We start from the raw sequence: 20,116 nt of genomic DNA on the forward strand, positions 1-20,116 counted from the left end.
AATTCGAGTCTGTTTATGGACCAGTCCAACAGCAGTCTCCCTCTATTTTTCAGTAATGCTTCTCACTAGAAAGACCCATTTCTTTATATGGCGGAAAGACGACAGGACTACATCGTGCAGATTGGTAGTTCCTCTTTTCTCTCCCAACTTCACAGGGTAAGCTTATTCTTAAAGGACATGTACGAATTGATTAACATTTGTGTGTTTGTTTTGTCAGGATATGCTGAAGGTCAGATCCCTGCAGGTGGTGGAGCATTACTTCAGACGAGAACTGGTCACTGAGGCAGCTGGTGGCTGGATGGAGTCTCTTCGGTTTTCAGTAACAACAACACACAGCACACCACACAACCATCCCACATGTCCAGCAAGCCTTAGTACCGAACAGCCGCCACCGTACACAACACACACAAAAAAAGGGTTCATCACACACACATCACACCGACGCACACACACTACCCACCACCCCAGGCGAAACTTTGAAGAAGCACATTTTATGATTCCCCGGATCAGCAACACCATTTACACAGACCCAGAGTTCTACATGGAATCACCACACCAACACACACAACAAACGAAAGTCCATCCACTAACACATAACTTCAAATATTGTTGTTTCTTCATTCCACGATCTATCGGGTATATGGAAGGAAGTGTTGATAATCACCGTTCTAACACCAGACTCGTGTTTAGATGACGAGTAATCCACTCTGATCGCAGATAACTGATTTTATCTAAAGAATCATTCAAAATAAATCCTAATTATCTCTTTTCGTGAATTTCGTGCGCTACTCGTCCTGGAATTCAAGGATCATGGTGATATTGTCAATTAATATTAATCTACAACCACTTATTAATTTAGCAAAGCTGACCGCATTAATTAATCTTGATTGACAAGGGCTTTGTTTGCGTGAGAACCCTTTTTTCTTTAAACATGCAAGTGAATGATTGTAAATTCCTCTCACTTCAATTCTCAAGGTTACTACTCAACCGCGAAGTAACTCTGTGGGGTAAGTACCGCAAGGGATGTAAGTTTGTAGTTTGTTGACTTTGGCACATAGGTTTTGATGAACAGACATTAGAGTCGACGTTTATATCTCTAATCCTCGTCTGATTCACACACCTTCTCCTTGTGTATGCGGAGCCCTTAAAGTTCTTAAGGAGCCCAATCTCCGTAAGCCTAAGAACACAAATATCTAAGAAGCACTTGGTAATTTCTCCAAGCATAACTAATTACCCCCCACTACACATACCGTATACTGTATGAGTCAGAGAAGCTGGAAAAAACGAGTAGATGGCGTGTAAGAGTGGGAGATAATGTGTGTTCTGTTCTGCGAATGCAAGACTAGGGGACGCCGCACTGCACGCAAGAGATAGAAGAGACGAGGAGTAGGAGTAAGCTAGGAGGAGGAGGCTACGCGTAAGAGAGACAAGGGTAAGGAGAGAGAAGAGAGAGAGAGAGAACTGCCTCTTCTCTCTATCATAGAGAGAGAGAGGAGAGAGAGAGAGAGAGAGCAAGGGTTGTATGTGATTGCCCTGCTAATCTCCGTACCTCTCTCGGGATCATTATCCCCCACGCGCTGAATTTCTTCATTTACTCCGATAAAACAGACCACCTTGATCAGCGGAAGGATACTTAATGGAACAAAACACTTGCAAGCCATTACAGCCACCTTCTCTTTTCTTCCCTTCTGCCCTCTCTTTGCTCCCCTTTCTCCTCCCTCTCTTCCTCGCCTCCTCCCTCGCTATCTGAGGTCAGGGATGTCAGCAGACCGTTCAACTCCAATCACAGCCCTCCCTTCATCTGCCACAGTGTGTGTGTGTGCGTGTGCGTGCGTGCGTTCGAGCGTGGCCGCCGCGCGCGTGTGTGTGGTGTGTGTGTTTTGTGTGTTCATCCCAACCCGCTCCCCCAGTGTTTTCATATTTCCGTCAGTGTTTGTTTTGGAATCCCTGGTTCAGACGAGTCCAGGCAGATCCATACAAAAACACGCTTTCTCTCTCTCTCTCTCGTCTCTCTCTCTCTCTCTCTCTCTCTCTCTCTCTCTCTCTCTCTCTCTCTCTCCTCTCTCTCTCCTCTCTCTCTCTCTCTCTCTCAATCTCTTCTCCTCTTCTCTCTCCTCTCTCCTCCTCCTCCTCTCTCCTCTCCGCTCTCTCGTTGTTGAAGGTTTTGTTGTTTAAACCCCACTTAGAGTTATGGGGACTGACTTCCAGTAATAATAAATACTGGATGAGAACCTTGAGGATACACTCTTCAAAAAAAGGGTTCCAAAAAGGTTTCGGCTGTCCCCGTAGAAAAATATTTTTTGGTTCCAGGTAGAACCCTTTTTGGATCCAAGTAGAACTCTTTTGGATCCATGGTGAACCTCTGTGGAAATGGTCTACCTGGAATCTAAAAGGTTTCAAGGTTTTCCCATTTCCTATGGGGAGCGAATAACCCTTTTTTTTTACGAGTGTGCTTGTACTATATGCTTGCTGGACATGTGGGTGTACTAAAACACATACAATGAAAAAAATGGAGATTAGAAAAACACAGGCCTCTTTCCCACAATATTATAGTGTAAACAGCACAACATTAGCAAGGTGTTAGTTAAACAAGTGTGCTAGGACTGACCCCTTCCCTGAGTAGTCTGTTCTCTCCATCTCTGTTTCCATAGCAACAGCTTGTATGTGGGTTCGGGGCTGGGCTAGCCCAGGTGTCCCTGAGCAGGTGTCACCTGTAGGTCAGGTGTGTGCAGAGTGTTGCCTTGCCAGAGATCCTTACTGCGCCTGGGGATGACACACCCTGCTCACGATACGTCCCAGCTCCAAGAGGTAGAGCACACACACACACACACACACACACACACACACAACACCCACACACACACACACACACACACACACACACCACACACACACACACACACACACAAACACAAACACACACACACACACACACACACACACACATTTTTTTCAGGTGTATGGTGCAAGAAAAATGTCCCAAATGCTCTGTATAGTTTCTAAACATGTTGTACCTTCAGTACATATAAACTATACAGGAACATATAAAACAGCTGTCACATTGTTACTCCTTTCATCTGAGTATCTGAAACATAGCAGGTCTCAGGACCATAGATTACTCTTATTATCCATGAAATGAAGGACATTTGTCACTTACTCTGACACGTTCATTCTTCCTTTTCAGATCAGTAGTGTCGACGTCCACTAGCATGATTTAATGAATCCGTAGAAGACCAAAAGTTTTTATCATACCTGACGTCCTATTTTTCAGGGCTCCAGGGATTTGTCATAGAGAATTCAGATATTTCTCTAAATATGGTTTTGGTGGGCTTTTGTTTCTTTAGATTTCTCTCTGCCACAGGGTATTAACCCACTTCTCTCTCTCTCTCTCCTCTCTCTCTCTCTCTCCTCTCTCTCTCTCTCTCTCTCTCTCTCTCTCTCTCCTCAATGCCTCTCCTGCTCTCTAGCCTCTCCGAACGCTCTATATGCTCTCTCCGCTCCGTCCTCCTCTCGAACATCCCCGACTCTCGTACTCTCCCCGTACTGGCTCTCTGGCCTCCCTCTCGACCCTCCTCTCGCTCTCCGCTCCATCGTCATTCACTTCCTCTCCCGCCTTCCTTCTCATCCCTCTTATGATTCGTGCTGTCGACTCTGTATCTGCCTCCTCCTCTCTCTCTCGCTACTCCCGCTCTCCCTCTCTTCTCTCTCTCTCTCTTCTCTTCTTCTCTTCTCTCGTCCTCTCTCTCTCTTCTCTTCTCTCTCCTCTCTCTCTCTCTCTCTCTCTCTCTGATTAGAAACTCTCTGATGGGCAATTATTAATTGTACTGTCATTCTCCTCTGTCTGTTGTCCTCTTTGTTTATATGGAGTTGTGTGTATGTGTTTGTGTTTGTGTGTTTGTCCCGAGAGTGGCTAGTCAGACTATAGCAGATTGTCTAATGCCCAACATTTTGGGGTCACACTATTGCATTATGGCTGAGGAGGGGTCATGTTATTGCATTGTGAGGTATAGAGGGGGTGGTTGGTTGGTGCCAGGTGGTACTTTGAAAACTGATCTGAGGACATACAGGCTGTAGAATACAAAACTCTACACATACCTACATCTATGGGGATAGAGAGAGATGGTGAGAGAGGGGAGAGCAAACAGAGAAAAATATACAGGGAGGCAATATATCTCAAGTTCAAGCTAAATCTATAGGATGTAGGTGTTGACTGTGTAAACACCAATAGATCCATCCATAGCTTTCAGAGAGAGACGCAGCTTTGGAATCTTCTAGTCTTTGTCCAAACACATTGAATACCTGGCTATTAGTTCAACTTGGCTATTGAGTTCAACTTGGCTATTGAGTTCAACTTGGCTATTGAGTTCAACTTGGCTATTGGGTTCAGCTGCGTATTGGTTTCAGCTTGGCTATTGGGTTCAGCTTGGCTATTGAGTTCAGCTTGCTATTGGTTCAACTTGGCTATTGGTTCAGCTTGGCTATTGGGTTCAGCTTGGCTATTGAGTTCAGCTTGGCTATTGGTTCAACTTGGCTATTGGGTTCAGCTTGGCTATTGGGTTCAGTGTGTTTCTTATGTATCTGTGGTTGTCAGTTGTTGGGTTCAGTGTGTTATCCATATATGGTTGTTGTCAGTATGTTCATCATGTAGGCAGATGTAACAGGTTATCAGGACAGACAGAGCAGCTTCAATCACTGCCTGAAATAACTCCTGTTACCGGTAATAGAAAGCCCCTGGAAAAACTGATCAGGATTCACACACACACACACACACACCACACACACACACACCACACCCACAACACACAACCACAACACACACACACACACACACCAACAAACACACACACACACACAACACACACAAACACCACACACACAAACACACAACACAACACACACAACACCACACAGACACACAGACAGAGAAACATTTGTGTGTTTAAGAAGAGTAAAACATTGCCTTGCACAGCAGGACGTGACCTTGTCACCTTTCTGACCTCTCACCCCAACCCTGCGGTGTGTGTGTGTGTGTTTATGTATGTGTTTTGTGTTGACAGGAGGCCAGAAGACAAGACATCAAACATGGAGACCCATCCAGCCAGTGTTGGGACACAGAGGACAGTAAGATAAAACTGCTTCTCTGACTCCCTCTATATGGTGTGTGTGTGGTGTGCGACTGTGTGCAAGTGTTAATGTGTTGCTTAGACACATCACAATATAACATGTTACACACTTTATGGATATTTTCTGTGTTCTCAGCTCTGCATGGAGGCAGGGTGGAGGAGAGGATAATGTTTGGGGTGGAGAATACTCGACCTTCCTGGAGTGTCTCCCCAAATCTCACAACAGACCACCACACGCTGTTCATACACAGACCTGGACTGAACACAGAGAGGAGGTGAGACAGAAACACACACGCCAACGCATGTATGCACACACACAACACACACACACACACACACACACACACACACACACACACACACACACACACACACACCACAACACACACACACACCCCGAGCCACTTAGCACAACACACACACACACACACACACACACACACACACACACACACACACACACACTGTAGAGAGGGGTCAAAGAAGTAGTAAGTATTGTGTTATCAGAGGCTTACAGTGCTAGCATTACTAGAGAGGTTATAAGTCATCACATCCCATGTCTGATACACAGACACTTTAACTGCCTAAAACAGACACTCTCTCTGTTACATCATATACCCTTACATAACAGCATAACAACACACCCAAACAAAACAACCTGGAGGGGTGCTTAGATGTTCTAGATGGTTTATGTGCTCCTCACTCTTGTTCTGTTTCACATTGCCCCCAAATACAAAGATAATATTCTGCTCATGGCTGAGGAAACAAAGGATTACGGAAAGAGAAAGTCTCTACTGCGAGGGAACATCAACCCTTGGGTTGTCAGTCAAGCTTTCACCAATCCACTTCATATCAAATGATGTCTACATAGTGATATATTGTTACAGTGTTCAAACAGAGTCTTAACGTTACCAGTCAGTCAGCCATTTTAGGGTTAAATATTTGAAGTGTTGTACCTGAGTGCACTGTTGCCCTCTGATCGGAAGCGGAGCTAGTTTTTCACTCTAGTTTTTAGCAGAATGATCCGTTTGACTTTGGAACTCCCGGGGTTACTGTAGAAAGAGGAAGAAGAGGAAGAGGGGAGGAGGAGAGGAYGAGGTCAGGAGAAGGGTAATATGTAACAGTAGATGCATCAGGTATTCTTTGATGTTTAATGAGTAACCTTGTCTGAGACCTACACAGTCAACTGTCAACTCTCACGGTTGTAGAACAAAGAGCTGATGACCAGCGGTAAATCACTAGTGGCTTCCAGATGGAGGTCACTGATAGTGATTCACAAGCACAGTCCATCCATCACGCTCTTTCTCTTTTATTCTCTCTCTCTTCCTTACTCTACTCTCCTTTTCCTCATCTCCTCCTATCTCGTCCTCGCTCCCTGAACTCATACTGGTCGTTATGAGTCGAATTAACCTTCTAAAACCTCTGTCTCTGGTCGAGGTGGTGACTGACTGAGACCAGACACTGGAAGAGAGGGAGAGTTAGAGGGAGAGGGACAGAGAGAGGGACAAAGAGAGGGAGACTGGGAGATAAATGTGTTTGTATTGGAGGAGTGGGACCGGTAGGTGAAGTGAAGAGAAAGGGAGGGGACAGGGAGGGGAGGTTTTCGTGTTTTGGTAAGGGGAGGTGAGGAGAGAGAGACAGGTTTTTTTGTGGGAAAGGGGAGGTGAGAAGAGAGAGACAGTTTTTTTGTGGAAAAGGGGAGGTGAGAAGAGAGAGACAGGTTTTTTGTGGGAAAGGGGAGGCGAGGAGAGAGAGACAGGTTTTTTGTGGGAAAGGGGAGGTGAGGAAAGCAGCTCATTGAGGTTGACACTCATCTCCTGAACCAGACCATAGAGATTGGTCTAGTCAACACCTCCAGCCACTGTGTGTGTGTGTGTGTGTGTGTTGTGTGTGTGTGTTGTGTGTGTAATGGGTGTTTGTGGATGTGTTGTGTGTGTGTGTGTGTGTGTGTGTGTTGTGTGTGGTGTCAATGTGTGTGTGTGTGTGCTTGCAACCGCGTTCCCCCACATGGGAAACCATAGCCCAGGCAAGGCCATGTGTTTGTGGGTTAGAAACACAATGGGAAGGAGGTTGAAGGATTGAATGCAGGAGTTCTCTCTCTGGAATAGTTTGACCCTGACTATGTTGAATGGTGTGGATACATGCTATACATTTTTTTTCTTAATTTTCAAATAAAGGAGAAGTCCCACAGAGAGCAACATTCACACTAACAGCTGTCCAGATACATGCTACTGGTGGAATGACCTTTAGAGGAGCTTTCATTTATCAACCTGTATTATATATTGTGTGTGTGGTCTTACAGCTGGACTTTAATATAGGAGCAGGTGATGTCTGTTTTATTTCACTTTCCATCCTATTTTTTATTTCATCATTTCAGACCCTTCCCATCAGCCTTTTCCCTTCTTCCCTCTGTCCTCCGTCTCATTCCACCTGCCCCCGACCTCTCCTCAATCCCTTCCTCCCTTCCAACATCTTCACCCTATGTTTCATCTGTTTCTTTCTTCTCCCCCTTCTCCTCTCCCCCTCTCACCATAATAAGAATCATGTTAGAATTATGTGAAAAATACATTCCACTCTACAAACTACATTCAGATTCCTCCTGAAACCTCCTGACACTTTTGTAGAGGATGTATGTGTAATAGCCATGTGGTAAGTACTCGTGTAGAACCTCTTTATATGGGCTTACCATGTTTACTTCTGAATCCAGACTCATCATGTCACAGCTGTAGTAGACTTGTACACATCATCAATGTCAAGATGGAGAGATACTCTACTTACACACACACACACATACACGCACACACTGATCACACACACACACTATCTGGCCTTAATGCGCGGGACATGAATGATCTCTTCATCATCAAAGCACCCCAATCTATAGCTAGAGGACTTATATCTCCAGGAGTGATACCAATATTTTTTTTCTGCTTTAAGTCTGTCTCCCCAGGAGCCTACTTGGTGTGTGAACTACTGACTGCTCATAACTTGCAGCTGATTGAGGGGCACGGCAATTTGTGACTGTTGTTGTTTTGGTAGTCAGTGGCTATATAGGACYGGGAGTGGTTTCACTGCTTTTCTGAGTATATAACCAGCTTCCCACGCTCCATCTCAGTGTGCTTCATTCTATAGCTCGAGGACTCTTGATATCTCCAGGAGTGATAAGTATAATTGTTGTCTTCATCTGTTGTTGTCTAGTATTGACTTTTTGCTAGCTAGGGCCATCTACTTTAAGTGCTGTCTGTCTTCCCAGTAGCCTACTTGGTGTGTGAACTGCTGACTGCTCATAACCTGCAGATGATTGTTGACACAACCAGGATTAAGGGGCAGGGCGATTTGTGACTGCTGTTGTTTTGATAATCAGTGGCTGTATTGGAGGGGGAGTGGTTTCTCTTCTTCTAGGCAGTCAGCATTTAGTACCGGGAAGTGCGCTCTTCACCTCCAGTAGGATATTAGTGTTAGTACTTCAGTCTAATATAATAAGCCATTTAGCAGAGGCTTTTATCCAAAGCGACTTACAATCATGCATGCATACATTTTAAGTACAGATGGTCCCGGGAATCAAACCCACTATCCTGGTGTTGAAAGGCACCATACTCTACCAATTGAGCCACAGAGGACCTCAGAGGACCAGTCTCCTCTGTTTTCTCAGCGGGAGCTGTCATCGGTTGTGTCAACAGCAGTCTCCTCGCCAAAACCAAGACAGTTCTGCGGAGTTGTTCGAGGGAGGAAAGAGAGGAAGGCTCCACACCACTCTCTCATTTAAGTATCTTACCTAGTTATTTTCAGATCTCATAGAGTTCTTTTGTAGCTTTGCCAACTGTGTGTCTTTTCTATACCCGTTAGGTTAACATATGCTCCCCACCCCTTGGCTGCAACCCTTCCAATTTATTGTACCCTGCGCGAACAACCCATGTGGAATTCCTGGTCCCCAGCAGTGGTTGGAACTGCCGATCTGCGGTCAAGAACGCCACGTTCATCTTAGCCTATGCTGACTTTTTGGCCCTTAACGTAAAGATGAATCACCCTAGAGAACAATGCTACTCCAGCTGCTCTCTTGTCATCTGACTACGTGTTCTCTCATAGTCCGAGAGCATCTGGTCATCGCGGTAGAGGCACAGGGCTACTCATTTCACCTAAATGCAGAAATCATCTGTCCATCTCCTAATTTGAATTCCATGATGTCACTGTCAAATGTCCACTCAAGATTCACATTGTTGTCATCTATCGCCCACCAGATGCCTTTAGCGAGTTCCTCAATTGAGCTTGACACCTTGATAAGCTAATTTCCTGACCGGTGGCTCAGCGCTCTTCGTACTGGCCAACTTCAACCTCCCGATGTCTGCCTTCGATTCATTTCTTTCCAACTCTTTGATTCCCCTCCTTGCCTATTTTTACCTCACCCATTCCCAGTCCCCTCCCACTCACAAGGCAGGCAATATGCTTGACTTCATCTTTACTAGAGGCTGTTCGCCTACTAACCTCACTGAAACCCCCTTTCAAGTCTCGGATCACAATTTTTCTCTCCTCAAATCCTAACCACTCAGCCCCTACCAGATGGTCAATTGCCATCACAATCCTCGCTCTCTCTCTCTTCCGCTACTCTCTCCTCTTCTATCCTATCATCACTCTCTTCTGCTAAATCCATCTACCTCCTATCTCCTGGTTCTGCCTCATCGACCCTGCTCTCCTTCCTTTCCACATCCTATGACTTGCACTGTCTCCTTTCCTCCTGGTCGACTCAGCCCTTCCCTCCTGCTCTGTGGCTGAGTGACTCATTGCAAGCTTACAGAACAGGGCTGCGGGCAGCTAAGTGAAAATGGAGGTAAACTAAACATCCGGAGTACCTTTCGTATGTTCACTCCCTCCTCTCCTTTTTTCCCTCTTTATCCACTGTAATGCCACTTTCTATCGCTCTACATTTCAAGCTTCTTCCTCTAACCCCAGGAAACTCTTTTCCACCTTATCGTTCCTCCTTAATCCTCTGACAATCCCCCTCCCTCCTCTCTCTGCGGACGACTTTGTCAACAACTTTGAAAAGAAGGTTAACGACATCCTCTCCTCATTCACTCAGCCTAATGAGTCCACTGGTCTCACTCACACAGCTACCCTATGCCTTGATCTCTTTCTCCCCTCTCTCCAGATGAGAAACTAGTGAGATCTGGCCGCACGACAACCTGCCCGCTCGACTCCATCTCTTCCTCCCTTCTCCAGACCATCTCTGGAGACCTTCTACCATTCCTCACTTCCCTCATCAACTCATCCACTGGATGCGTCCCCTCTGACTTCAAAATTGCCAGTGTTGCTCCCCTCCTCAAGAAACCAACACTCTCTGACATCAAAAACTACAGACTACATCCCTTCTTTCTTTTATTTCCAAAACCGTTGAGCATGCTATCTCTGACCAACACTCTCGCTATCTCTCTCAGAACAATCTTCTTGATCCTAACCAGTCAGGCTTCAAGATGGGTCACTCAACCGGGACTGCTCTTCTCTGTGTCATGGAGGCTCTCCAAACTGCCAAAGCTGACTCTCTCTTCTGTTCTCATCCTCCGAGATCTATCTGCTGCCTTCGACTCCATGAACCATCAGATCCTCCTCTCCACCCTTTCAGGGCTGGGTGTCTCAGTCTCAGCACACTCTTGGATTGCATCCTACCTGGTAGGACGGTCCTACTAGGAGACATGGAGAGGATCTGTGTCTGCACCACATACTTTCACTACTGGTGTCCCCCAGGTTTTGGTTCTAGGCCGGTTCAACTACTTTTCTTCTCCTCTTCTCTCTATACACCAAGTCACTCGGCTCCGTCATATCCTCACATGGTCTCTCCTATCATAGCTATGCTGATAACACTCAACTACTTTTCTCCTTCCCCCCTTCTGACATCCAGGTGGCGACAAGCATCTATGTGTACCTGGTATATATCTCAGTTTGGATGTTGGCCCACCACCTCATGCTCAACATCGACAAATGGAGCGTCTCTTCCTACCAGGGAAGGCCTGCCCGCTCAAGGCCTCTCCATCACAGTTTACGTCTCCACGGTGTCCCTTTCCCAGAGTGCAAAGAACCTTGGCGTGACCCTGGACAACACCCTGTCGTTCTCTGCAAACATCAAAACAGTGACTCGAACCTGCAGGTTCATGCTCTTCAACATCCATAGAGTACGACCCTACCTCACACAGGAAGTGGCGCAGGTCCTAATCCAGAAACTTGTCAGTTCCCGTCTGCACTACTGCAACTCTGTTGGCTGGGCTCTTTGCTTGTGCCATCAAACCCCTGCAACTTATCCAGAACTCTGCATCCCGCCTGGTGTTCAACCTTCCAGAAGAAGCTCGCATTCACTACAAGACCAGGGTGTTTGCATACAGAGGAGCAAGAGGAACTGCCTCTCCCTACCTTCAGGCTATACTCAAACCCTACACCCCAACCTGATTACTACGTTCTGCCACCTCTGGTCTCTTGGCTCTCCCACCCCTATGGGAGGGCAGCTTCTGCTCAGCCCAGTCCAAGCTTTTCTCTGTCTTGGCACCACAATGATGGAACCAGCTTTAACCTGAAGCTAAGACAGCAGAGTCTCTTCCCATCTTCCAAAAGCATCTGTAACCCTACCTCTTCAAATAATATCTTAAATAATCCCACAGTACCCTCCCTCACACCCCCTCCTCTGCCCCCCTCCCCCCGCCCCTCGAAAAGCCTTTCGTGAACTAACAGTCATACTTTACTTTTTTCCCCCTTACTAGCTCTGACTGGTGATATTGATAGTTTATTGATAAAAATGTACTTACTCTGACTGAGATATGTGGTTGTCCTACCTAGAAATGTTTAAATGAAATGGAAGTCACTCTGGATAAGAGCATCTGCTAAATGACTCAAATGTCAAACTGTCTGTGTTTTCAGTTTATTAACCTCTGGCAGGTGGTAAGAGAGCAGACTGAGGGGGGAAGTATGCATTGAAGCACTCCCGCTTGCTTCCTCTTTATCTCAGTCACAGACACACACACACAGCCCAGCTGTGTTGTTTTAGGCCATGCCACCTGATGAATCATGGTGGATGTTAGTGAGCATGAAGAATGGATCGTTATCACTCTGATATGCTAGCACCGCGGACCCTGACACTGACACACACACACACACACCTTTGACCCCATCCGTCAACACACACCGCATCCAAACCCTTAATGTGCATCCTGTTCCAAGGGTCATTACCGTGCTTAAAACACCTTGGGTACAACTTAGCCGTGTGTTTGTCAGCACTGTGGGAGGTATTGGCGTGTGTGACGTGTTGTTGAAGGGTTACAATCTGGTGTTGATAGGTCTGGTATCCCTGTTAGGCCAGAGATCATACATTCCATATGTTTCATACATATCATATAGGTTTGTTAATGTTGTCTTGCTTATTGCCCTGCTTATTTTTTCCTGGGTGAGTTAGGCTTAAAGTCTGTCCAATGTTTAATTCCTATTCTAGATGGTTCCCAGCAAACCAAAATTGGTTCTGTGAAAGTTCCCAGAACATTCGTTAGTTCGCAGCAAATGTTCTCAAAACACAAAAACTGTCCAATCATTTTTATTTAACCTATATTTAACAAGGCAAGTCAGTTAAGAAAAAATTCTTATTTACAATGACGGCCTACACCGGCCAAACCCGGACGACGCTGGGCCAGTTCTGCGGCACCCTATGGGACTCCCAATCACATCCGGTTGTGATACAGCCTCAATTSGAACCAGGGTGTCTATAGTGACGCTTCTGAGATGCAGTGCCTTAGACCGCTGTGCCACTCGGAAGCCCACTAGTCATGCTGATGATTATATCATGTTTGTATAAAACATTTGCCTGATGTTGCAAGAACATTCCTAGACCACATTTAGTCTATTCTTTAAATGTTCCCAGAATGTTTCATTAGGTTGTGGGAACCGTCTGGTGGGAACATTGTGGGGACATCACAGAAGATATGTTCTCAAAACACAAAAATGGTCCAATTATGCAGATGAATCTACAATGTTTCTTTTAGGATGCAAAAAAACATTCACCTGATGTTGCAAGAACGTTGCTYGAACACATTTAATCTGTTTTTTTAAGGTTCCCAGAATGTTTCTTTAGGTTGTGGGAACATTGTGGGGCTATGACAAAAGATAGTTTCCCAAAACATAAAAACTGTCCAGTTGTGCTGACATTCCGATAATGTTTGTATCAGGGAGCATAAAACATTCCTATGATGTTGTAAGAATGTTGACACAACAGACTTTCTGAGTTCTTTAAAGGTTCCCAGAACATTTAATTAGGTTGTGGGAACAGTGTGGGTACAAGAGATAGGTTCCCAAAGCACAAAATATGCTCAGTTGTGATGACATTCATACAATGTTTAAGTTGAACAGGACTTTCCTATAATATTGTAAGAATGTTGCCAGAACACCTGGTCTAAGTTCTTTAAAGGGTCCCAGAACATTTAAACAAATTATGGTCGCTGTCTGGGATGTTGCACGAATATGCACAGAACATTCCCACAATGTTCCACAATGTTCCACAATTTCCAAATAAGTCAGTTATGAAATTCATAGCAAATTCATTCATACACTGTGTTATTATAGCTGGAAACCTAATGAGAACTTTTGGGGAATGTTCTGTGGTGGTTGTTTTATACAGCATTCTTTGAATGTTTTTGCGATGTTATCATACTAATGTTAGATAAAACCCTAACTAAAACTGGGAATTTTAGCTAATGTTTTGGGAATGTTCCCGGTTTGCTGGGTTGTCTCTGTAGAGTACTATARGAATGTTTATAGCTAATATTCTGTAATTTCACCCCCTCTCCCAGGTGAGGCCAGATGACAGAGTGGTCCATACAGGCCAAGGTCTCCTCATTCGCTCTCTCCATCCTGCTGATGCCGGCATGTACGTGTGTATGGCACAGGAGCACACACACTTCACACACACTCTGGTCCGCCTCACGCTGCGCCTCATTTCCTACGGGCATCTTGACGGGCGGCCAAAGCCCAGCAAGGACCCCAGTGTTGAGGTTCGCCCTGGGGCAGAGTCTCGTCAGCGCTATAAGGACTACCTGCGTGTGATGAGTTCTCCCATTGGCTCGCTGGAGGAGTACTGTGATTCGCTTTGGCTGGAGAAGAGGCCGGCCAGTAGGAGAGGTGGAAGAGGGCAGGGGGTGGGGAAATGGAAACACATCCAGGAGCTGAAGAAAAGCAGGAACAGACGACACCACGGAGAGAGGAATGGAGAGAGGGATAAAGAGATGGATGGAGAGAGGGTAGTGCTGCAGAGGAGAGGATGAGCTGGTGAGGATACCAAAGAGGAGTGAGAACAGCAGTCACAAAAAGTTTCATTAGGGGAAACCATCAATGTTTATAGTGGTAAAGGGGGGCCATGGGTAAGATGATCAAATAAGTAGTTAGAATTGAGGGAAAGTTATAGGGACCACAATACAATCTTAGAAAAAAATTACTATTTTCTATATTTTAGAATAATAATGAAGACATCACAACTATGAAATAACACATATGGAATCATGTAGTATCCAAAAAAGTGTGAWCTTCTTCGGGATCGGTATCCCGTCCATGGGACTGTTGAGCTAACGTAGGCTAATGCAATTAGCATGAGGTTGTAAGTAACAAGAACATTTCCCAGGACATAGACATATCTGAAATTGGTTGAAAGCTTAAATTCTTGTTAAGGATCCGCACRTTTTTTTCAATTTTTGCCTAATAATGACATACCCAAATCTAACTGCCTGTAACTTAGGCCCTGAAGCAAGGATATGCATATTCTTGGTACCATTTGAGGAAACACTTTGAAGTTTGTTGAAATGTGAAAGGAATGTCGGAGAATATAACACAATAGATCTGGTAAAAGATAATACAAAGAAAAAACCAACCATTATTTTGTATTTTTTTGTTCAATCATCTTTGAAATGCAAGAGAAAGGCCATAATGTATTATTCRAGCCCAGTTGCAATTCAGATTTTGGCCAATAGATCGRAGCAGTGTATGTGCAAGGTTWTAGACTGATCCAATCAACCATTGCATTTCTGTTCAAAATTTTGCATCAAGACTGCCTAAATGTGCCTAATTTGTTTATTCATATTTTTTCATGTTCAAAACTGTGCACTCTACTCAAACAATAGCATGGTATTATTTCACTGTAATAGCTACTGTAAATTGGACAGTGCGGTTAGATTTAAAAAATATCTAAACATATTTTATACTTGAGGTTCTTCAAAGTAGCCACCCTTTGCCTTGATGACAGCTTTGCACACTCTTAGCATTCTCTCAACCAGCTTCATGAGGTAGTTACCTGGAATGCATTTCAATTAACAGGTGTGCCTTGTTAAAAGTTAATTTGTGTAATTTCTTTCCTTCTTAATGCGTTTGAGACAATTGTGTTGTGACAAGGAAATGTTGGTATACAGAAGATAGCCCTATTTGGTAAAATACCAAGTCCATATTATGGCAAGAATAGCTCAAACTAGCAAAGAGAAAATGCTAGTCCATTATTACCTTAAGAAATGAATGTCAGTCAATCTGGAACATTTCAAGAACTTTTAAAGTTTCTTCACGTGCAGTCACTAAAACCATTGAGCGCTATGATGAAACTGTCTCCCATAAGAACCGCCACAGGAAAGGAAGACCCAGAGTTACCTCTTCTGCAGAGGATAAGTTCATTTGAGTTACCAGCCTCAGACATCGGCAATTAACTGCACTTCAGATTGCACCTCACAGAGTTCAAGTAACAGACACATCTCAACATCAACTGTTCAGAGGAGACTGCATGAATCAGGACTTCGTGGTCGAATTGCTGCAAAGAAACCACTACTAAAGGCCAGCAATAAGAAGAAGATACTTGCTTGGGCCAAGAAACACGAGCAATGGACATTAGACCGGTGGAAATCTGTCCTTTGGTCTGATGAGTCCAAATTTGAGATTTTTGTTCCAACCGCCGTGTCTTTGTGAGATGTAGAGTAGATGAACGGATGATCTCCGCATGTATGGTTCCCAATATGAAGCATGGAGGAGGAGGTGTGATGGTATAGGGGTGCTTTGCTGGTGACATTATGCAGCGGTACTCCATCCCATCTGGTTTGCGCTTAGTGGGACTATAATTTGTTTTTCAACAGCACAATGACCCAGAACACACCTTCAGGCTGTGTAAAGGCTATTTGACCAAGGATGACCTGTTCTCCACAATCACCCGACCTAAAACCAATTGAGATGGTTTGGGATGAGTTGGACGGCAGAGTGAAGGAAAAGCAGCCAATAAGTGCTCAGCAAATGTGGGAACTCCTTCAAGACTGTAGGAAAAGCATTCCAGCTGACTACCTCTTGAAGCTGGTTGAGAGGATGCAAAGTGGTCATCAAGGCAAAGGGTGGCTACTTTGAAGAATCTAAAATCTAAATTATATTTTCATTTGTTTAGCACTTTTTTGGTTACTACATGATTCCATGTGTATTATTTCATAGTTTTGATGTCCTCACTATTATTATGCCCTGTAGAAAATAGTAAAAATAGCGAGAAAAAKKCCCCTTGAATGAGTAGGTGTGTCCAAACTTTTGACTGGTACTGTACTTCCCTCGCCATTCTGCGGGACAGCAGTGCTTGGCAAACAGGAGCGAAGAGCACCATGTTCCATCCCCATTCATTAGAGGTGACCAATATCACAAGTTATTCCTCCTTCCTCCATCAACATAAACATCATTTTCTTTGACAATTTAACTAGCGCCCTGCTGATGTTGCCAGCCCACCAGCTCTCACYGTCTCATTTCAGAATTAAACGTTCATCCATTTTTCACAAACACAACATTTTTTAATTGTTCCAATCAGATTTCAAAGTGTTTAAGGTTAAGTTCAGGCATTAACTCCAAATTCTCAAGGTTAGTCATTAACTCCGAATGGTTAAGGTTAGGGTAAGGTTAAGGTAAGGGTTACGTTTTTTGGATAGGCTTAAAACAAAAATGACTTTCTATTGCTAGATTTGAACTTTCAATCTGAGGCAGATGCTTATCCACCATTCCCTTCCACAACACCCTAGCAAAACCAGTGTTCACTGTTGTCCCTAGTGGCCAGTTTCCACGTCATCTCCCGTCGTCCTCAGACATGGATGGACGTTGAATACTGACTTGTATCACGGGTGACATGGCTAAGCCCAGTATGGTCTGAGTTCACAACAAGTGTGTGATGTCACTGAACTTAGCTGCATCACTTCTAGCCATGACCCTATTTGATCCTATTGAGACGTGGCCCATAGGTCAGTAGTGTGTGTGTTAATCAGATGCATTCATGTTGAATGACTGTAAATACTTCTATAACATGTACAGGAGAAACTGCATGCTCTAGATAAGCTTAGCTACGACCTATTCTACTGCTACTATAATAATCATGTTTTATGTCTGGAATGAACAAAGAATCATATTTTTGTACAAAGTGAATGATTCTGTTTTTGTAGGTGTATTTTGTTATTGTCTAAAAGTTATTTAAATAAACTCTTGCCTTATAATCCTGAATGAGTATGGAGAGGGAGAGAGAATGAGACAGAGAAATAAAAAGTGAGTCATAAGTGTATTTTTGTACCGCAGTGAACTTTTTCAGCTCAGCTGGTCCAGTCCTGATATAACAGCAGCCTTGCGCACACACACACACACACACAAGCACAGACACACACACACACAGACACACACGTATGCACACACACACAGACACACACACTGCATGGAGATGTCAGGATGATTCAGTTCCAGCTGGTCGTAGATGCTGTAGGGCAGAACTGTGTGTGTCTGGGAGATACAGCTGATGTGCAGGATATATTGGTTTGTCAGTATTGGGCTGATAGGACAGACTTTAACAGCATAAAGCTTAAGGGGTTTTTGGTTCCGAAAAGGTCTTGTGGGCTTGCGATGTTATATAACCTCTGGATTCTGAATAGATAGTTAGTGTTGTATTATTGAGTATATTGCTCTGGCAACATTAACATTAGTCTGACAATGTAATTGACTGTGTATCACCTCATGACTGTCCCTAATTACTATCATGAGTTTACTTAGATATGATTGGTTTAAGTAATGCAATTCCTCAAATATGATTAGTTTAGATGGCATCTCCTTTGTCCTTTGCTGACTGGTATGAGTAGACAGTTGTAGATCAACCTTAGATAAGAGTCTAGATTTGATTGACCTTGTTACCCTGACATGCTCCCTAAGGCTTGATTCCATTTGGGTCCCTATCCCTTCACCTACATGCTGTATGTTRTCCTTGACCTATGCAGGAGCACCTTCCCCTTTCCCCTGCTTTCCTTGTTAGTGATGGTCCTTGTAGCCTTACAATAGACTTAAAGATGCACTCTGGGATCTTAAGCACCATTTTTTTACACATATTGCACAAATTGGATTTGTAAAATATCATACAAATTGCAAAATGTGTAAAATATCACAAGAAATGGATGACGTAGTACACAATTGGATGATGTAGTACACAAAGACTGTGACTRGTTTTGGCTTGTGAGCACAACTTTTAACTGCTGGCTGAAATTATACAAACGTTTTYAGAGTGTGTAACCGATGTGAAATGGCTATCTAGTTAGCGGTGGTGCGTGCTAATAGCCTTTCAATCGGTGACGTCACTTGCTCTGAGACCTTGAAGTAGTGGTTCCCCGCGGCTTTTGTGGAGCGATGGGTAACGATGCTTCGTGGGTGACTGTTGTTGATGTGTGCAGAGGGTCCCTGGTTCGCGCCCTGGTCGGGGACGATTGGACGGACGTAAAGTATAAACTGTTACAAGTGCATCTTTAATATAGCTTCAGCCATGTTAATTTCTCCTATCTATAGAAATAACTGAAGCACACAGGAAGGACACACAATTTTGGAAATTGCTTTAATATTATTGCAGTTGTTGTAATGCATTGAAAAACACTGCTTGGTGTAAAAGGTTGTTTCTCTCGCATATTTGTGCTAGAACATATACATTGTCCTTCTCCCGCAGCGATTTCCCTCTCTGTCCCAGAACAATGATGATAATTTTCAGCTTGACTGTGCGTTGCATTGAGGAGCTCTTCTATCTCGGCCTATTGGCTTATTTATCAGTACGAGGAACAGAAACACAGAGGATCTCTCTCCTCGCTCTCTCTCTGAAAGTAACAGGAGACCAGGGGAGCAGAGGAGCCAAACAAGGCACAGCTTTATGATTAACCTCATCAGAGAGCAGAGAGAAGCCTGAAACAACAGCTTTCTGAATTACCTCCATAGAGAGGCAGAGAGAAGCCTGAACAACAGTCTATGATTAACCTCCATCAGAGAGCAGAGGAAGCTGAACAACAGTCTTATGATTAACCTCCATCAGAGAGCGAGAGAAAGCTGAAACAGTCTTATGATACCTACGCAGAGAGCAGAGGAAGCTGAAACAACAGTCTTATGATTAACCTCCATCAGAGAGCAGAGAGAAGCCTGAAACAACAGTCTTATGATTAACCTCCATCAGAGAGCAGAGGAGAAGCTGAAACAACAGTCTTATGATTTAACCTCCATGCAGAGAGAGAGAGGAAGCCTGAAACAACAGTCTTATGATTAACCCCATCAGAGAGCAGAGAGAAGCCTGAAACAACAGTCTTATGATTAACCTCCATCAGAGAGCGAGAGAAGCCTGAAACAACAGTCTTATGATTAACCTCCATCAGAGAGCAGAGAGAAGCCTGAAACAACAGTCTTATGATTAACCTCCATCAGAGAGCAGAGAGAAGAGCCTGAACAACAGTCTTATGATTAACCTCCATCAGAGAGCAGAGAGAAGCCTGAAACAACAGTCTTATGATTAACCTCCATCAGAGAGCAGAGAGAAGCCTGAAACAACAGTCTTATGATTAACCTCCATCAGAGAGCAGAGAGAAGCCTGAAACAACAGTCTTATGATTACTCCACAGAGAGCAGAGAGAAGGCCTGAAACAACAGTCTTTATGATTAACCTCCAGGCAGAGGAGCAGCAGAGAGAAGCCTGAAACAAA

General features: G+C 44.2%; 1 pseudogene; it reads left to right on the top strand.

The window, feature by feature from the left end:
• The window catches only part of LOC111961001 (semaphorin-3D-like), a 69,182-nt pseudogene extending 51,494 nt beyond the window's left edge, over positions 1-17,688 (top strand).
• Positions 17,689-20,116: the final 2,428 nt, after the last annotated feature.

Source organism: Salvelinus sp. IW2-2015, linkage group LG4q.1:29, assembly GCF_002910315.2.
Source record: "Salvelinus sp. IW2-2015 linkage group LG4q.1:29, ASM291031v2, whole genome shotgun sequence".
Classification (NCBI taxonomy): Eukaryota; Metazoa; Chordata; class Actinopteri; order Salmoniformes; family Salmonidae; genus Salvelinus; species Salvelinus sp. IW2-2015.